The 20,388-nt window shown below is 39.5% G+C and overlaps 1 protein-coding gene across 5 annotated transcripts in view; it reads left to right on the plus strand.

The window, feature by feature from the left end:
- The window catches only part of PTPRM (protein tyrosine phosphatase receptor type M), a 661,667-nt gene that overhangs the window by 323,629 nt on the left and 317,650 nt on the right, over positions 1-20,388 (plus strand). The window lies entirely within an intron of this gene.

Here is a 20,388-nt window from a genome sequence, read left to right on the forward strand (position 1 = left end):
GAGACATGATTAAACCTTAACAGTTGTAGATGTTTCATTTTTTCTTTATAATTGGAGTACACTGTTTCCACAAGTTCAAAACTCATGGGAAAAAAATTCTGTTTAGTTTGTTTGTTTGTTTGATGTAGTTGTTTTAAGGTTTTTGTTAGAAAGGGGAGCAAGTAGTTTTTCTTCTGGAGATAGGTGATGGGCCCGACTGTGTTTGCCAGATCTGGACCGGCATGCTCATGTCACCCTCAGTGCTGGGTCTCTGGAGTAAGAGCTGCTGTTTGGACTGTTTGTCCCCACAGCCCTGATTGGCTGGTCCAAGGAGGAAGGTGTTTAATAGCCCTTTCTCCTCCTCGGTTCTGTAAGCCATGTCATTTCCTTGTTCTCTTTAGTTGAATGAATGTCCTTTTCTTTTTGTGAAATCATTTTTATCTGTTGTAATGTAAACAATAGGTGTGGAAAACATTATACATGTAATTTTATAATATAGGAATTTCTTTCAAATCTGTAATTTATTTTATAACTGCCTAGATTGTATAGACAGAGTAGATACTGTGATCTCCTTATCACAGGTGGGATAAGAGCCTGCATAATCTCTGTCCTTCTCTGAGCAGGCCCTGTAAGCAGTGCATTCAGTGTTATTCCACCTCAGTGTTATTTTGAGGAATCCTGTTTGGGGTGTGCCAATATAAAGTCTCCCCTCTCTCTCCAAAAGAAGGTTAGAATTTAAGTTCTCAAGACTGGGGAGAGGATACAATGTTTTATTCTAGCCATCTACAACCCCACCTACTTTATGTTTCTAGTTCCCTTGTTTTTACATATTTTGTCTTTTCTCTTGGTTTGCTGCCTGTATACTTCAGTTATTGACACAATTACTATATACATTTCTCTGGAGTACAATGCCTGCATTTCTGTTTTCAGGAAGCCTCTTTGTTATTGCTGCATGATGTGTAAATATATAACTCTCAAAGAGACAGTGAGCCTTTATAATAGCTTGACAGTCCTTTTTTAAAAAATTAAAACCCATTTTGAATTGATATTTGCATACCAACACTGTATCTTAAGGTATTAAGCCTCACTTAAGCAAGGGAGCCCAATGATAAAGCACTCTGTTCCTCTTACCACTGCAACCTGCCGTTGACACTATTCCTGGTGTGTCATGCACTCACATTAAATGTTTTTGAAATGGCTGTAGTTGAACAAGTCAGGCCTAGGATTTGTTAGGTGAGAGAATCAAAACTAAAATAAGAGGCATAGTATGTGGGTGAGGGAAGTGAAGTCAAATGAGACTTTTTACTGGAGAAAGAGGTATGCTTTCTTGACTTGAGGCTTTTGAGAAAATATGAAGATGAGACTGGTGACTGTTGCTGGTGAGCAGTGGGTCATTGTGGAAAGCAGACTGAGTTACAAAGAAGAAAGATAGCTGCTACAAACTATAGACTGAAAAATTGGATAGTGGCCACAGACTATTGCTCAGATGGCTTGTGAGCACTTACGGTTCATAAAGAGCAAGTCATGGGTCTCAAAAGCTGGGAGGGACTCTAAGCATTCTGCAAAGTCGGTGGAAATGTCCCTGACCAGCTTGAACTTGTGGGTGAATATTAGGGTGCTATATAGGAGGAATAACTCCACATCCATCCGGTATAATGTAAAAAGCCAAGAGTACAAGTATGGAACTAGAGTAATAAAAATTAGCAACATCATATATAAAAAAGAGACTGAGGGTTTGGCTTAAATGTATATGAATCTATAATATGATCCATACTGTATTAATTATCTATAATGCTATTGCCTCATCCCCCCAAAACATCTAATATAATCCTAGATTGTATTAAGAAAGCAAAATGAGGTGAATGTCTTACTCTAACAGTTCTACTTAGCTTCCCTACACTGTTGTGTTTATTTCTATTCCTGCATTTTAAGAAAGAGAACATAAAACAGACTGTGCTCAAGAGATAGCACCTAGAATAGGAATGGTTCTGGAACCTTGCTCAACCAGTGAGGAATGATGGAAAGAAATTAGAAATATAGTGGAGAAGAACAGTGTCTGTGCAAATTTGTCTAGAGTTGAATCATGAATAGTGGCTTTCCAATGGCCTATCCATCCCAGCAGAACCTGACAGTGTAGAAGGGAACCTGTACTCTGAAGAGGATTGAGCTGGTTGAATCTGAAGATTCTCAATATGAAGATTCTACGATTCCTGTGTTGTTCTCTTTCTAATGAGATGGTGCATCATCTGTTTCTACCCTGATAGTCTGAATTTCGCTCCTATGTCATCCTTGCCCAAGAACTCCATAATCATGCTTATCAAGTCCTGCTTTGCCAGCCAGTGGAGGTTTACAAAAATCTGAGCAAAAGGGGTGGGGGAATTGGTGAGTTTTTAATACTGCTTTAGATTAAATTTTAAGTGGCTTTTATTCTGAAATGTCCTGCCTGGGTTTTATGCTAAAATATCCCTTTTATGAAATGATGATGTCAGAGAGTACTAGAGCCAGAGTCCGCAATTGAGAACACAGGCTCTGGGACCGGGCTGCTCAGATTGAGTTCTGGCTCTGTCCGGAGCTATATATGTAACCTGGAAAAACTGCTTACCTTCTCTGGGCCTCTGTTGCCTTATCTATAAAACAGGGGTGATAATAATAATATATGTGTTGTAGATAATAGTAACATGTGTCTTGTCATGTGGCTATGACACCTTAATATGTAATGGAAAGAAGGTGCTTAGAAGAGAATCTTACATATAGCAAGTGGTTAATAAAAGTTAACTGCCATTTAAAATTTTAAAAAATTATTTAACATTTTCAATCAAAGGAGTTAGATGTTAGCGACCTGATCTCATTACCTTAGATGTTTTGGAAATTTACTTCTCTGATACACTGAAAATCTGAGGACCACTGTTTTATAATATGGGCTCATAGGGTTTTCTGCAGTTGAGCATTGACTTGATGACAGACCTCATTCTCTCATTCTTTTAAATTAAATCTGTTTCTTTGGAACAAGCTTTCTTTTCATTTTTGTGCTGAACCAATGAGATCTGTCCTATCATGTTTTGGTGACATCCATGAAAATCTATTTTGCTTCTTGCGTTAAAATGGCCAGATCACTATTTATTGTCCTGCTCTGTGCAGTGGAATTGATTTTCATGTGTGGCTAATAGACACAATCTCATTACCTGCTCCGAATTCTTGCAAGAATTGTATTGTAGCACACTTCCAGAGTTCTCGCTTCTTGTGCATCTGAAAATTCCAACCTTGATCAAATCATTTAACTTCTGTGGTTTTACCTCATCTTTTTTATTTTAATTTATCTTTATTGTTGAAAGTATCTTTCTCCCACTGGCCCCCTTCACGGTACTATTGTCTGTGTCCATGGGTTGCGTATTTATGCATATAAGTCCTTGGTTAATCTCTTCCTGCCCTCCTGTCCCCCTTCCCTTTGAGACTCATCAGTCTGTTCCATGTTTCAATGTTCCTCCTCATCTTTATTTTTTTATTTATTTATTTGTTAAAATATACTTTATTGATTTTTTACAGAGAGGAAGGGAGAGGGATAGAGAGTTAGAAACATCGATGAGAGAGTAACACCAATCAGCTGCCTCCTGCCCACTCCCCACTGGGGATGTGCCCGCAACCAAGGTACATGCCCTTGACCGGAATCGATCCTGGGACCCTTGAGTCTGCAGGCCAATGCTCTATCCACTGAGCCAAACCGGTTAGGGCTCATCTTTATTTTTTAAAATATATTTTATTGACTTCAGAGAGGAAAGGAGAGGGGGAGAGAGATAGAAACATCAATGATGAGAGAGAATCATTGATCTGCTGCCTTTTGCATGCCCCCTACTGGTGATTGACTCTGCAACCTCCTGGTTCATAAGTCTATGCGCAACCACTGAGCAACACAGGCCAGTTGTACCTCCTCTTTAAATAAGGGCAGTGACATCTGCCCTGTCAGTTTTTTTAAAAAAAATATTAGATTATATCCTATCTAATAAAAGAGAAACATGTTAATTAGCGTACAACTGCTACCCTTCCCATTGGCTAATCAGGGCAATATGCAAATTAACTGCCAGCCAAGATGGCGGCCGGCAGCCAGGCAGCTTGAAACTAACATGAGGCTTGCTTGCTTTAGTGACGGAGGACTCAAATGTTCCCCGCCTGCTGCTGCAGGCCTCTGAGCTGCAACTCTAAGCAACTATGTTACAAATATAGAAGCTAAACAAAACCCCAGAAACCTACTTTAGTCTGCTGGGCTTCAGCCAGCAGGATCGCAACATTGTTTCAAATACAGAAGGTAAACAAAGGCCAGAAACCTGCTTTCAGCAGCGGAGGCCTAAGAGCTGGAGCCAAGTCTCAAAGCTAAAACTGGCCCAGAATAAAAAAGAAAAAAAGGAGCGGTTGGAAGCTTCAGTCACCCACCAGCCTGAAAACAGCCCTCAGCCCCTCACCCAGACTGGCCAGGCACCCCAGTGGGGACCCCCACCCTGAAAGGGGTGTGACCAGCTGCAAACAGCCATCATCCCCTCACCCAGGCTGGCCAGGCACCCCAGTGGGGACCCCCACCCTGATCCAGGACACCCTTCAGGGCAAACCACCCGGCCCCCACCCTTGCACCAGGCCTCTATCCTATATAGTAAAAGGGTAATATGCCTCCCAGCACTGGGATCAGCAGCGCCCAAACCCCCTGATCGCCCTGCAGCTCTGTGTGTGACAGGGGGCGGGGCCACAACCTCCCTATCTGCACTGTTCTGTTCATGACAGGGGAAGGCGCCCCAACCCCCTAATCAGCCCTGCTCTGTGCCTGATAGGGGGGAGCTCCCCAACCCCCTTATCGCCCTGCGGCTCTGTGTGTGACAGGGTGCGGCGCCCCAACCTCCTGATTGGCCCTGTTCTGTGTGTGACGGGGTAGAGCCATAACCTCCCCATCGGCCCTGCCCTGAGTGTGACAGTGGCGGCTCCCCAACCCCCTGATCCGCCCTGCTCTGTGTGTGACAGGGGGCGGTACCACAACTCCCCTATGGGCCCTACTCTGTGAGAGACAGGGGGGAGCTCCTCAACCCCCTGATGGGCCCTGCTCTGTGCGTGACAGGGGGCAGCACCCCAACCCTCTGATTGGCCCTGCTCTGTGCATGACAGGGGGCGGTGCCCCAACTCCCCAATCGGCCCTGCTCTGAGCCCGACCAGGGGCTGCACCTAGGGATTGGGCCTGCCCTCTGCCACCCAGGCTAAGGCCTAAGCCAGCAGGTCGTTATCTCCCGAGGGGTCCCAGACTGCAAGAGGGCACAGGCCAGGCTGAGGACTCCTTCTACCCCCTGAGTGCACAAATTTTTGTGCACCGGGTCTCTAGTATTATTTATAAAGGTATTTTACAAGTTATAAAAGTGCTGTGCCTACATGGGGTATTTTTTTAATGATTATAGTCAGGAACTAGTTTCAAGAGTTAAACACATATCTAGTTATTTTCCAACTTTGCAGTTAAGCTATGGTTGGGTAACCTCAGAGAGTTGAAAGTACTTCAGTATCCAGTTAAGCAAAATGCAATTTAGTTTGTGTTTTCTATTATATCTTCTAATCTTATAATTATGTGCAGCCTGTATATCACAAGCCATTAAGTGGTAGCTACTTGAAAAAGAGAAACGGATAATGCAGTTAGATTAATTTTCACAGTGGACTTTTTATGTGTTTTATTTTGGGATATTGCTTTTTCTATATCCTAGTTATTGTTTAACTGTGGTTAAGTGGCTTGCTAATAATTGGCCCCAGGAGTCAAAGAAGGATGATGATAAACTAAAGACTTAACAATTAAGACTAGTGAGAGTGAAAAAAAAGCTAAACTGAATGTGTTCTTTAGAATTAATATAACTAAAAATCTTTGAAAAACAAATGATTACACCTTTTAAAAATTTATTCCTAAAATATTTATTGAACATCCATATTTGCAAGTTACATTCCCTGGCCCTAAAGCCATAACAACAAGACAAGATCCTGCATTCAGAACTGATAAATTTGGGAGTATTGAAGGGAGGACATGTACATGCAATAAACAAATATATATCCACAGATATATAATATGATAACTGCTCTGAAGAAAAATAGAGAAAGGGATATAGAGTGGACAGGCAGGAGATTATTAAAATATTATCTTAAAATTTTTTAATTGTGGTAAAATAACAAAATTTACTATCTTAACTATTTCTAAGTGTATAGTTCAATAATGTTAAGTATAGTCAACCGATCTCTACAACATTTTTATCTTGCAAAACTTGAACTCTGTACCCATACTAACTCACTATAATTCCTTCCCTGGGTTCCGTCAGTCACTACTCTATTTTCTGTGTCTATGAATTCAACTACTCTGTGTACCGCATATAGGTGGAGTGATACAGAATTTGTCCTTTTGTGTCTAGCATATAGTACAGCATTATGTCATCAAGGTTCATTCATATTTTAGCATGTGTAACTGTACACTTTTAGTTACTATGATAATTGTGTTACATATGCTTAGCTTATGGGATTCTTGAGACTTTAAGCACCAATTTCAATTAAATTAAAAATCCTTTATCTTTATGACTTATGGAAATCTTGCCTACTAAAGAAGGTAGTGCTGCTGTGTTTCCAGAGAGCCAAATTACAAATAAGTACCTAGAGGTATTATGTCAGAGTATTATAGCCATCCCATCAACAGTCAGGTTTCTATAGGTCAATAATAAAGAGTAATATAAGAAATTAGAGGGTTTTTAAAATAATGCCATTATTTTAAACTAGTAAGGGTGAGTGAGTTTAATACCTATTTGTAGAGCTGTATATTTGTTTTATATATGCCAATTAGAACCTTTTACATAACTATAATCAAAACATTGAATATGTGCTACATTACAATTTGATTTTGTTCTACTCAGTTGCTTTGATGATATGCACTTATAGCCATTTCATCTGTAGTACTTTAGTGACACAAGAGGTGGGACATATGTTTCATCTCCTTCCAGTCACTCATTTTCAAATGCTCCTTGGTCTGAGAGAGACTGTGTTTGTGCCAACCTGTTATGATGTACATTTTCCTGTATTACCTGTTCTTGTTTCCAACATGGTAGTTGTACTGTTGCATTAGAACAAATGTACCTGTGTAGCCCTCTCCTATCTTGCCCATGCACTGTGATGAACATATTACGTACACAAGCAAGGGATCAGCAGCCCTTCAAGGCAGAGGGCCTGCATCCTTGCCTATGGGAATGTTCTGCTAACTACAAGGCTAAAGTTCTGTATTGTCTTATCATATACCTGAGACCGTCTTTCAGTATGGTTTATGTAGAAGCATACTCTTTCCCACCAGGTCCAGTCTAAACCACATGACATTTAGGTTGATATTGTTTTTTAAATTTTTATCCACCCTGTTTGTGAAATGTGGCACTGGACTGGCTCATTTTAAGTACGCTTGAATGAGACTCACTTATGGGAAATGAGTAGTGAGTAGGTTTCTTGGCCAGGGGGTCTTTCACAAAGCCCAAACTGCATGATGCCTGCATTCCAATGAAGGCCGGCCCATGTCTATTTATTTATTATTCTTAGTTCCTCTTGTAAGAGAGAAAAAAACAACAGTCTGGTTTCAGTGGTGCTGATCTGAAATTAAACACTGCCAAGACTGGATTTGTTTTCTTCCTAAATCAAGGAGAGTCAGATTTATCTTTTCTGTACAAAGCTGCCACCGGCTTTACAACATGTGTTTGGACTTACAGGGCTGACCCATGGGCCCTTAGGAGCAGCTAGGAACTCCTCTAAGATCTAACAATGGCTGTTATTCAGAAGGAATACAGGCCAAGGACCTCATTTAATGGAACAGAATTTATTCTTTTATAAGTTTATTTACCAGGAGGAAATACTAAAGTGTTCTAATTCTAATTCTAAAATAGCTCTGCCAAAGGTCAATATGTTTTTAATGCATTTCCAACACTTTGAGCCATTAAGAACCTTTTTAAATTATAAACATTAGAAGGACATAAAAAATATCTGTCCTATTAGACTGCAGAGATAAAGACAACATTGAGTAGCATTGAATTGGGCAGAGGACAATAACATAGTAGCAATGTAGCACCTTATTTATTATAATATATTCTTTTCCTTCCGTATAGATCTTCATGCCCCACTGGCTTTGTAATTCTTGAACCTCAATCCAGCACTTTCTCCCAACTAAACTCTTTGGCCACACAGAGGAATCTTGTGTGAGAGGTTTAGAAGTGCTTAAACAATGTGACCCTAATAAATTCAATAGATAAATAAAAATAACCTAAAAAAAGATCAGACAGAAGAACGCAGTTGCCTTTAGTCATCCATTGACTTTCATTGAGTGCAGAGAAGTTCCCAGAAGGTGTCAGGCAGGGTCCTTGACTGTGAAGAATGAGCATGCCAGCAGCCCTCCTTCCAGGCCCTGTCCAGAAGCCTGTATAGGCAGCTTCCTGCGTCACTTTGAATAGGCTGAGGAGTTTGAGAAAATGAAAAGATCTGGAGTTTATCAGTTACCTCACCCAGCTGTGCCTCTGATGGGTCATTTAACACTGAAAAATACCACAGAACTGTTTGAGGCCACATTTTTTACAAGATGGGGGAAAAGGAGGCTTATAGTTGTTCATATGGAAAACAAAACAATAATTAATAAATAATACAAGAATAAACTCTGGCCCTAACCGGTTTGGCTCAGAGGATAGAGCGTCGGCCTGCGGACTGAGGGGTCCCAGGTTTGATTCTGGTCAAGGGCATGTACCTTGGTTGCGGGCACATCCTGAGTAGGGGGTGTGCAAGAGGCAGCTGATCGATGTTTCTCTCTCATCGATATTTCTAACTCTCTATCCCTCTCCCTTCCTCTCTGTAAAAAATCAATAAAATATATTTTAAATAAAAGAATAAATTCTGTGTTTCATGCATACTCACCCTGTAGGTAGGTCTGTCAATTGGGAGCTTGCGCAGATTCCTTGATCTAGTGCTCTGATTCCATCCGTCTCAGAAACATCAGCACTATCAGTATTTCTCCTTTATTGAGTACCAACAACAGTATGTTGAGTATGGTCCTGAGGCTACTGGAATGCTTAGGGATGCCTTTGCTTCCCACAACAGAGACTTCTAGAAAAAGGATGACAGTTACTAAATCTTCTTTGCACAATATTTAAAGAGACCATGGGTCATCTAAATTTTACCCCAAATCTCATATATTTAGCAAAAGAAAGTATTATCAATGAAATTATTAATTTGTATTAGATTAAATGCCATATCAAATTTATGATTCAGTAGAGTTGTATTTTATGGTCTATATAAGCATTTACATACCGGGGTCCCCTGCATAATCAATATGTACTGCATACTTATATTTTTTTATATAACTTGTAGTATGATTGACCATTCTAAATTGCCACAAAGGTTTGTAATTTTGTCACTGCTTTGCACATATGTTGGACATATTTAGAGAAGACAACTGTTTATTGGTTAACTTCCTTCACTTTAAAGTCTGTCTTGGGTTGAGCTAAAAAATAACTCAGCAAATTACTAAAATGTCCTGAAACTAAGTTTTCTAATAATTCTAATCAACTTCCTACCAGTACTAGCACCTCTTCATAGCACTGCTGGAAGAATGAAATGGGATAAGGAATAAAAAATGGTTAGCAGAGTACTTGGTTCACCAGGTTTACCCTGAACTCTGTAGGCTTACTAATAAATTCTGACCCTTTTGTAAAATTAAGGAACTCATTACAATTGAGGATACATACTACTATGGTAAAAATCTCCCAATAGAATTATTAAGCTGAGTAGTTTGGGTTTTATTTAACACACACACATCAAGTTGCAGTTTGCCTTAAGTAAAAGAAAAGATATATGCATCTTCTCAAGTTCATGTCAAAAAATGACAACATGTTTAGAAACTAGGAGAACGTTTTGACTTCAAGTGTTATCAGGATAGAACAACATAGTGACCTAGAGTGGCAAAGAAAACACAATGTGAATGTTTTACTGACCTGTGAGACCTTGTTAGTCTGTGGATAGGACGTTTTGCAATTATTAGTGACTTGATGAACATTTTGGACACTTTAACTCTTTGAAGAGTGAGGGCCTCTAAGTTTGCCCCGAACACACAGAGATTGACAGCCATCATTTGATTTGAGTAGCAAGGCAGTCTATGGGGTATGACCCAGGTGTCTCAGGGGTTATCTTTCCCTTTGCTCATTTGCCTACAGACCTCAGGAAGGTAGAGGACCCTTACTGAGTGAGATTGGTGATGGGGTCATGATGCTGTGGATCTAAGGAATTGAAATACACAGGAAAAATCTTCCACTATGAAGGCTGCTTCTGAGGCAAGCTTGTATTCTGTGCCTCTGACCCAAGGGCAGAAGAGCCAGTTCCAGAATGGCCTTTGTCTTCAGGACATATTAGGAAAAGTTCACTCACTCTTAACTAACCAGCTATGCTATTTGCTTGTGGCCGGAATCTCAAACTCAGCATGTTCAGAACCAACTTCACGAATTGGGAAATAGGTGGATTTCATCTTTGACCTTATACATGCTGTGTACTTCTGTCCATTGTTCCCTAAGCATTTTCAGATGCACTCTCTTATCAAAACTGCTCTCGGCTTATTTGTCCCCATTAATGCGGACAGATAACATCCTAACAAAATGCAATGATATTTGGCTTCCAAAATAGAACTTGCCTACTTCATCTGTAAGGATAATGCTGCTTATGTTGTTCAAACTAGGTGAAATAGATGAGAGCTAAAACCTCCACAGTAATAACAACAGATTATAAAAGCTTGATGATATGTCAAAATTTTAGTTTATAAAGGTTAACCATGTTCCTTTGTATGTGTAATATTTTTTATAAATTAATTTTAAGAATATAAAGAACTGGTAATTACATTACCTATTAGAATAAATTATAAGTGAATAGAAAGCTTTAAAAATGAATAATGCATATACATGAAATTAAAACTACAAATACAAGACATTTTATTAGAAAGTAAGGTTATACCTATTATTAAAATAAGAAAGATAATAGCACTGTTTGATGTCAAAATTGCTGATCTTCCATCCATGTTATTACCCTTGTAGAATGAGAAATAAAAGTAATAAAACTATGTAAAATATTTCTACCAAACAAATAGCAATATTTCTTTTATATAGATCTAAACAAGAGACTGTAGATTCATATTAATAACTAGCATTGAAAACCCTTTCTAGTATAAATAATCAGTAGAGAATATTCAGATGTTAAAATATATTTCTGTTTGCCCTGGCCTATGTGACTCAGTTGGAGTGTTGCCTTGTACCCAGGAAGGTCAGAGGTTCAATTCCCTGTCAGGACACATACCTTAAGTTGTGGGTTTTATCCCAGTCACGGAAGCAACAGATCAATGTATCTTTTTCACATTGATGTTTCTTTACCTCTCTCCCTTTCTAAAAACCAATAAAAAAAGAAAATATTTTTTCATTAAATAGTATATGTTGTTATTTCATTCTCTTTAGATAGACTATATTGCTATTAATTTGGATCATGAATTTATCATGAATAACATTTGATTTGTTAATGTTTATATCTGGTTAATTATCCATTTTAATTGCTGAAATCATAGATGCTATGTAAGAGGCAAAAATCAGAAATATATGATAAAATAGTTATTAGTAGATTTCTTCAACTTTCTTTCAGTCCTCTCCTGGAGATAATACATAGGTGTTTATCCTTCGGCGTCTCTCTCTATGCCCATGTAGACATATACAGTAAAGGTCAATGTATATCCCAGGTCTACTCCTTACTAATTATAACAAAATGAGATCATATTGAACATAGTAGTATTCTGAAAATCTACTTTACATCTCTAAATATTTTCCAAACATCTCTTTAGTTGCTAAAGTCTAATGCAATATATTTGTATACAGATTTAACTCATTCTTAGTACTAACTATTTATTATGCTGGAGTATCTATACCCTAATTATTCAGCCCTCCTTTTTTTGATGGGTAGGTTCTTGTTATTTTCTATAAAAAGTGATACATAAATTATATATATACATATATATACATATATATATATATATATATCCTTATAATAAAATATTTTATTTCTATAAATTATACTTTTAAGGTAGAATTGGTGGGACAAAGTGCATCTAAGATGTTACTGGATCTCACTTTACTTTCCAGAAGGCTAGCAAGTTACTAGTAAACTCCCACAAGGTGTGAGAACAAAACTTTCATGCTTTTGAGCACTGAATATTAAAGCTTATTTAAAATTGGTTGTCAGTTTATTGATTTAGAAATGGTATGTTAGTATTTTAATTTGTATTTCATTTTCTTTCATGTGTTTATTGACTTTTTGTATTTTTTCACCGTCAGAATACTATTTTATCTTTAGGATGGTTTTCCAATCTTTTCCTTTTCAGTTTGTAGGAATGGTTTCTATTAGTAGGGTTATTAGTCATTTTTTTAATCATATATATTTTATAAATATTTTCCCTCATTTCACCATTTGCCTTTTGACTTTATTCGTGGTACATTTTTTTTAAAATATATTTTATTGATTTTTTTACAGAGAGGAAGGGAGAGAGATAGAGAGTTAGAAACATCGATGAGAGAGAAACATGGATCAGCTGCCTCCTGCACATCTACTGGGGATGTGCCCGCAACCCAGGTACATGCCCTTGACCGGAATCGAACCTGGGACCTTTCAGTCCGCAGGCTGATGCTCTATCCACTGAGCCAAACCGGTTTTGGCAATTTGTGGTACATTTTAAGGAGAAATGTTTAAATTGTATGTAGTTAAGTCAATCATATCCTTTAGGACTATCCATATATATTAATATATGATAAAAGTTTCATTAGGCTTTAATTCAATCCAAACATAAATTTATTCATTCTACGTAGATGGCCAGATATGTAGTAGCATAAGTAATTAAACCATTGTTTTTCCTTGTGGTTTCTCACTTTCCAATCTTGTTTTAGAAGGTATTTTTCAACATTTTCTTTGAATAACTTTAAAGAGTTTATTTTTTCCTGAGGTCTTTAATCAGTAAAATTCGGATCAGAAATATTGTGCAGATGTCTACAGGGCTGGGAAGACCTCTGGGCAAGATTTCTCACTCTTTAATGATGAGCCAAGAAAAATGGCCCTTTCTCACTTTTGTTCTGGGATGGCATGTGATGTGGTATCCAGGAATAAGGAGGCATCAAATGACCACAGAGCAGCCACTTAAAAGAAATGTGGTATGGAAGCTGAGTAGACATAACTGAATTAAAATAACCCCACACTTAATCGTGATTTGCTTCATTTATTAATCTATTCAACACATATTTATTGATACTCTATTATTTGAAAGTAACTCTCCTAGGCTTTGGGGACACAGTGGTAAGTACTCTGGCCTCATGGACATCGCTTTCTAATTTGTATCTCCACATGGCTTGGCAATGTAGGGGAGTATTTACATGAAGCAAAGCTTGAAGAGATTCGTAGAACAGTGTAGGAAGGAAGTTCTAAAAGTAAGCATAAACATTAGGGCAGACTTTACAAATAAACTATTTTAATCAGGATGTTTTGGACTGTAAGTAACAGAAAGCCAGTTCATAGACTAAACAATAAGGAAATTTATTAACTTGTAGTAACAGGAGGTACATAGATAAATCACACTTTGCAGTTTGTTGTCTTAGTGGCTCAGCAATATTATCAGGGACTTTAGTTTTTTCTAAATCTCTCCTGCATTGGCTTTAACCCAAGGCTAGTCCACTTCATAGTCATAGAAGCACCTAGAAAAGGATACTTGTTCACATATGACAGAAGGGAGAGAGAAATATTTTCTCAAACATAGAATAGAACTCCTTTCTTTCAATCTGTTAGGCCAATTAAGTACCAGTAATAATAACTGGGAATTTTTATGAACTGATTGACTTAGTGTCCTTATTCTCAAATTTCACTGTACTTCAGTGATGTTGGTTTACATCAGAATCACCTGGGAGGCTTGCTAAGTGATAGATAGCTGCCCCCCCCCCCCCCCCCCCCGCCGCCACCACCACCACCAGAGTTCATGATGTAATAGGTTTGGGGTTGGGCTCAGTAATTTATATTTCTAAAAAAATTCCAAGTGATTCTAGTGTTGCCAGTTGAGAAATAATGATTTGCTGTAACGAAGATGCACCCTTGCACTACAAACCTATTAGAATGGCCAAAATCCAGGACCCTAACAACACCACTTGTTGGTGAGTATGTGTAGCAACAGGAACTCTTACTCATTCCTGATAGGAATGCAAAGCAGTACATTCACTTACCAAGACAGCTTGGCAGTTTCTTACTAAACTAAATATGCTTTTAACATATGATCCAGCAGTAGTGTTCCTTCGTATGTACGCAAAGGAGTAAAACTTATGTCCACACAAACACCTACACATGGATGTTTACAACAGCTTTATTCATAATTGCCAAAACTTGGAAGCCACCAAGTTGTTCTTCAGTTAGTGGGACAAATAAACTGTGGTATATCCAGACAATGCAAAAGTATTCAGTGCTTAAGAAAAGCTATCAATCCATGAAAAGACATGGAAGAAATGTAAATGCATATTACTAAGTGAAAGAAGCCAACCTGAAAAGACTAAGCACAGTATGTGTAATTCCAACCGGGTGAGATTCTGGAAAAGGCAAAACTATATAGACAGTGAAAAGATCAGTGGTTGCTAGCGGGGAGAGAGGGGTGAATAGGAAGAGCACAGGATTTTTAAGGTAGTAAAAATACTCTGTATGAAATAATGGTGGATACATGTCTTTATACATTTGACCCAACCCATAGAATGTACAACACCAGGAGTAAACTGTAATGTAAACTGTGGATTCTGGGTGATGATGATGTGTTAATGTAGATACATCAGTTGTAACAAATGTACCACTCTGGTGGGGGGCAGATTATTTGAGGGGACAGGGGGTATATGGGAAATCTTTGTACTTTCTGTTCAATTTCGCTGTGAACTTAAACCCGCTCTTTTAAACACACACACACACACACATACACACACACACACACACACACAATGTGTATTCTTGGGTCTAGCGATAGGATCAGCTGTCCCTGACCCACAGGTTGTGGAGAACTAAATAGCTGAATGAAATTAGGGATTTGGGGAGCTGCTGGTAAAGAAGAAAGGAGAATGAATGCTGGATAAGAATTGACAGGGCCCCTTATAGTTGATATGAATTGAATGAAGTACTTATAGTCAAATTTCTGTTGAGAAATTGGATAAAGTCTTCTTCTAATTTTGAATAAATGTGTTCAAGATTAGGTACTTGTATACTATGAATCAGAATTGAGATCTGCAAAGAACCTTGCTTTTCATTAAAAAAAACCCTCTTGATTTTAGGAGAGATACTAGAAATTTTTACTATAGGCGTTACTTGGATCTAACCTTGAGTCCAGTTATAATGAGAGAAATGTATGGGACCTGAATTGTTTAGAACAGTGGTTCTCAACCTTCTGGCCCTTTAAATATAGTTATTCATGTTGTGACCCAACCATAAAATTATTTTCGTTGCTACTTCATAACTGTAATGTTGCTGCTGTTATGAATCGTAATGTAAATATCTGATATGCAGGATGGTATTAGGCAGCGGTTCTCAACCTGTGGGTCACGACCCCTTTGGTGGTCGAACGACCCTCTCACAGGGGTCGCCTAAGACCATCCTGCATATCAGATATTTACATTACAGTTCATAACAGCAGCAACATTACAGTTATGAAGTAGCAATGAAAATAATTTTATGGTTGGGTCACAACATGAATAACTATATTTAAAGGGCCAGAAGGTTGAGAACCACTGGTCTTAGGTGACCCCTGTGAAAGGGTCCTTCGACCGGCAAAGGGGTCACGACCCACAGGTTGAGAACCACTGGTTTAGAGGCTGTTGGGTTGCAGTTCTCCGTGGGCCTCTCATACTTTGGCACATCTTGCCAGCAGAGGCCCTGATGGCCTTTGTTCCGGGCTGTCTTTTCACGAGTGTTTGTATAGTGAAGAGCCTTGGAAGATAGAGACAGTGCCTGCCGCTGCAGTAGAGGACAGGCTGTCTTACTGTTTGGTATAATATACTAAAGACTGTGTACCTCTCTGGAGCAAAAGGCAAGCAGATTTGCTTACACCCATAATAAAAGGTTTGGATTTCCTAAGCTCAGGGTTCTTCAGATGTAACACAGACCCCCTGCATGTGCAGCATGACCTGGACCCTTTGTATTACTCCCATGGGACCTGAGGGGCAAAGGGTCCAACAGCAACTTGAAGCTTATGCTACTCGCTGAGTTGTTAGTAATGAAGTCCTTTATCTCTGACCTAGGTTTCTCACATCTTCTGCCAACATCTGTGAAACTAGGGCAGGTAACTTGTTAATATGAAAGTTGGGTAAAATCTGAGACTCTTCACAGTTCTTTTTTTGTCCCTTCAGTTCTTGACAGAATATATTTACAAGAAAAAAAATTGAGTTCTCTCTCATTTCATCTGACTCCTACATATTATTGACTGGGAAGTTGAGACCTGGATAATAATAAATCGCACCAGTGCACAGCAAGTCTATTTGCACATGTGAACAGTGAATATTTTTGCACAAGTACACAGCCAGTCTATTTACACATGTGCACAGATAGCCTATTTGCACAGGTGCACAGCAAGTCTATTTACACAAATGTACAGCAAATGTTTTCACAAGTGCACGGACTATTTGCACAAGTGCACAGTGAGTCTGTTTGTATGAGAGCACAGCAAGTCTGTGTACACGAGGGCACAGTGAGCCTGTTTGCACAAGTGCACAGTGAGTCTGTTTGTATGAGAGCACAGCAAGTCTGTGTACACGAGGGCACAGTGAGCCTGTTTGCACAAGTGCACAGCAAGTCTGCTTACACAAATGTACAACAAGTGTTTTCACAAGTGCACATCCAGTCTGCACAAGTGCACAGTGAGTCTGTTTGTATGAGAGCACAACAGGTCTGTGTCACACAAGTGCACAGTGAACAAGTCTGCTGCAGAAGCAGCCCTCAGAGCCAGCACTCGAGGCTCTCACTGCACTTTGCTTTTTGCCTCACTATAAAACCTGGCTCTGTGAGTAAAACCTGTAGTCCTCTTTAAGTCAATTTAAGGATGTGATTAGACAATAAGAACTTCCCATTTCAAGATAAAACCAGATAAAATTGACATAAAGTGAGTGGGGTGGTTAGTTGTATATAGCATATAGATATAACCTGACAGGGTTATTCAGCCCTAAGAGGTTCTTGAAAGAATAAAAGATAATTATCTGTCAGAGTCATTCAGGTGTAACTCTACTAAGTACAATGTGAGATTAGTTGACCTTTGCTACTATTTCTCAATTTGTGTGTTTGTTTCTTGCCCTAATTCTAAGGCTATGTGGCAATTTATTTTAAATTATAAAGCGTAACTCTGCTTGACCAGCAGATATTAATATGCCTCCTGCTAGAAGGATATGTAGACCTAGAAAGGTGGCCACTTTAACTGTTTTGTCCTCAGTTATGCTCTTACATTAGCAAGTCCAGCCTACTCACTTATTAGGCGGACATTGGTAACGCTTTTTTGTTTTGACACATTAGATGTATCTTTTTCTCTTTAAAAATAATGTCTTAGTACTTTGAAATTATGACTCTTGTTCTATATTTTATCAATATTATATCTGACCCATATATACCATACTGATCACATATCGGCTTTAATTATTTTTAAAGTTTATAAATTTTTTGAAAACAAAGACATACCTTTTCCCCCTCAGAAGTGCCTATAGCAACTTTTGAAAAATAACACTTTGCCATAGAAGTTAAGAGAACATGGCTCTGGGCTCCACACCTGTCATCCACCCATGTCAAAGAAAATTGAATGTTACCTAGGTGACCTATCCATGAGCTGGGTCTTTAATTTCATTGTGGCTATTGGAGCTCTCACTGTAGTCAAAGAGAAAAAGGAAGTGAGGGCAGAGAAATGATTGCTGCAGGTGACCTGTATCCAGCCCACAGAGGAAATCATTGGCCCTCCGTGCAGGTGCCTTTGCGGGCCACCTTTGTCTAACCCTGTCTGGGTGTGTAAAACATACACACATCCCATTCTAGGATGGAATCCTGGAGTGTCTAAGGACGATTTCTAAAGAAAGTAGCAATGTAGGTTAATCTGTAGATACTGGTAAAATTAGAGAGGGTTTGGGAAGTAGAAATTCCAAGTTAGCAATTTATAATTCTTCCTGATAAGTTCATCAGTTGGACACCTTTGGAAGCATTTTAATACCAGGTTTAGAAAGGTGGACCTAAGCTATTCATTTGCACAGATTATGAATCTAGGATGATTTAGCTGAGACAACTGGTTAACACGTTATGGGTAATATATTTATTAGTCCCCAAGAGAGTGTAGAACTCATAATATATTTGCATTATGTATCTTTATCCAGCAGTTATGCTCAGAAAATGACATATTTTTGAATAATTAATAGCAGAATTCAAATAAAAAAAAACAAAATGGGAAGCCATAGACTCTGGTGTCTTGGTGTTGTGGTTAAGGTCCCCTTGTCACCCTGAGGTCTGCTGACAGTGTGGAGGGCACACAGGAGAGGCTATGAGGGGCTGCACCGGCATTTCAACTGTAGCAGCTTTGGACCCATTTCACTTCCTGACGGAGGACTGAGGGGTAAGCAGCAGGGTCTGATCACTCCCAGGGTGTGTTCCTACAGCTCCGTGTCCCTGTCCTCAGCCCAGCTCGGAGGAGCTCCAGGTCCTAGCTGCTAGATCTGTGGCCCTACTAGGTGTGCTATCTATTTGATATCTTTATTTAGATTACCTGTGTAGCTCTGACTCTTCATCCCTAAGATGCAACTGAGCATCTTTCTCCACAGCCTTCCCTCCCCCATGCCCCCGAGATAAGTATTGGTCTACAGTGTCCCTTAGCTCAATAAATATTTCTAGAAACTTCCCACTCATCCTAGCCAGCACCTGCTACTCACCCTTGGTTCTTTCCACTACTTCATCCCTACACTGAATTCATCACTGAGTCGTACCCATTCTTTTTCCCAAATGCCTGGGTGTTTAAGAGGTGTATCTGCAGTGCCATGCACTAGTCTCAGCCACCCACCATGCTTCACTGTGCATCCTGCTAGCTCATCATCCCACAGCCCTACTCTCCCCTCCAGACTTTCTTTGTCCCATAGACAGAGATCTTTTTAAAATGCAAATCCAATCACACCATGTCTAATAAAAAAGACCATAAAATACAGACTCCTTCCCATGCAGATGCTGCCAGTCTTTGTGTCCCCGTCCCTGCTTCCTTTTTTAAAAAGTGGTAAAAATTGTATTTAATACTTTTAAAATAGAGTGTTTTCAAGACTCAAGGTAGACATCTAGACCCAAGAAAACACATTTCATGGCACTTGCACACCATGATAGAACAATCCCAAATGCCACAACAACCTGGCCACAGAGGTATCTAGCTCCCAGGCCTACTAGCAAAACCTCCCTGCTTCTTTTTGCCACATCACTGCTCTCACAGTCGGACATACCAGGTATGGATTTTGCATGTTTGTCTGTCTCCCTCCACTAGGACATAAGTTCCAGGAGGGCAATGCTTTGGTCTGTCTTAATGCAGTGCCCGTGCCATGGAAGGGATGAATAACAGGTGTCTTTCCCCCACTGTTCAGCCATGGCCTCCCTCTCCATCAGCTTTCCACACTGGCTCCTGTGCTGTCTCAGCTTCAGCTTTTATTGTACTTCTTTCCCTTTCCTTGGTTCAGCCTCTCTTTCCTGCCTAAGAAACAGCACTCTCCCACTCTTGCCTTCTCTTCAGATCCCTGCTTAAATGTCCCTTCCGCATGGAGGTTGTCCCTAAACTACTTCTAAGCAAGAGAACCATGCATTCCCTATAATTTTAAACATCAGACCTCTCCATTACCCTGGAAGCCTCAAGTCTTCAGTAATAATGCTTGCGGGCTCTTGACAAATATTTAGTAAATGAATCCATAGTGTTCAGAATCTAAATGAGAAAGGACTTATAAGGTTTTTCCTCAAGGAGCCAGTTACATGGTTGAAGTGTGAAGAAGTCAATCTAATACGCACCTCCAGGCATCCTTTCCTCTCCCCACCTGAGCTGCCAGCTGAAGGCCTGTGCCTCCCAGGCACGCTCCTGGGGAACGCCATGGCACAGCACTTAAGTGCAAATGAGTATCAAGTACACAGACAGTGCTCTCGGAGTTGTTAGAATCGGGGGCATTAGCCAGGCCTGGAAAGGTCTTTAAATTCCCGACTTAAACACTCCTGACCCACTCTTCCCCCACCAGCTTATATTTCACTCACATGGGACCTTTACCACTTCCCTGAAGAAATCGTTCTGGCATTCTCTGGCATACCTCCATGCCTTTTCACATGCTGTTC

Source organism: Myotis daubentonii, chromosome 8 (genome assembly GCF_963259705.1).
Source record: "Myotis daubentonii chromosome 8, mMyoDau2.1, whole genome shotgun sequence".
NCBI lineage: Eukaryota > Metazoa > Chordata > Mammalia > Chiroptera > Vespertilionidae > Myotis > Myotis daubentonii.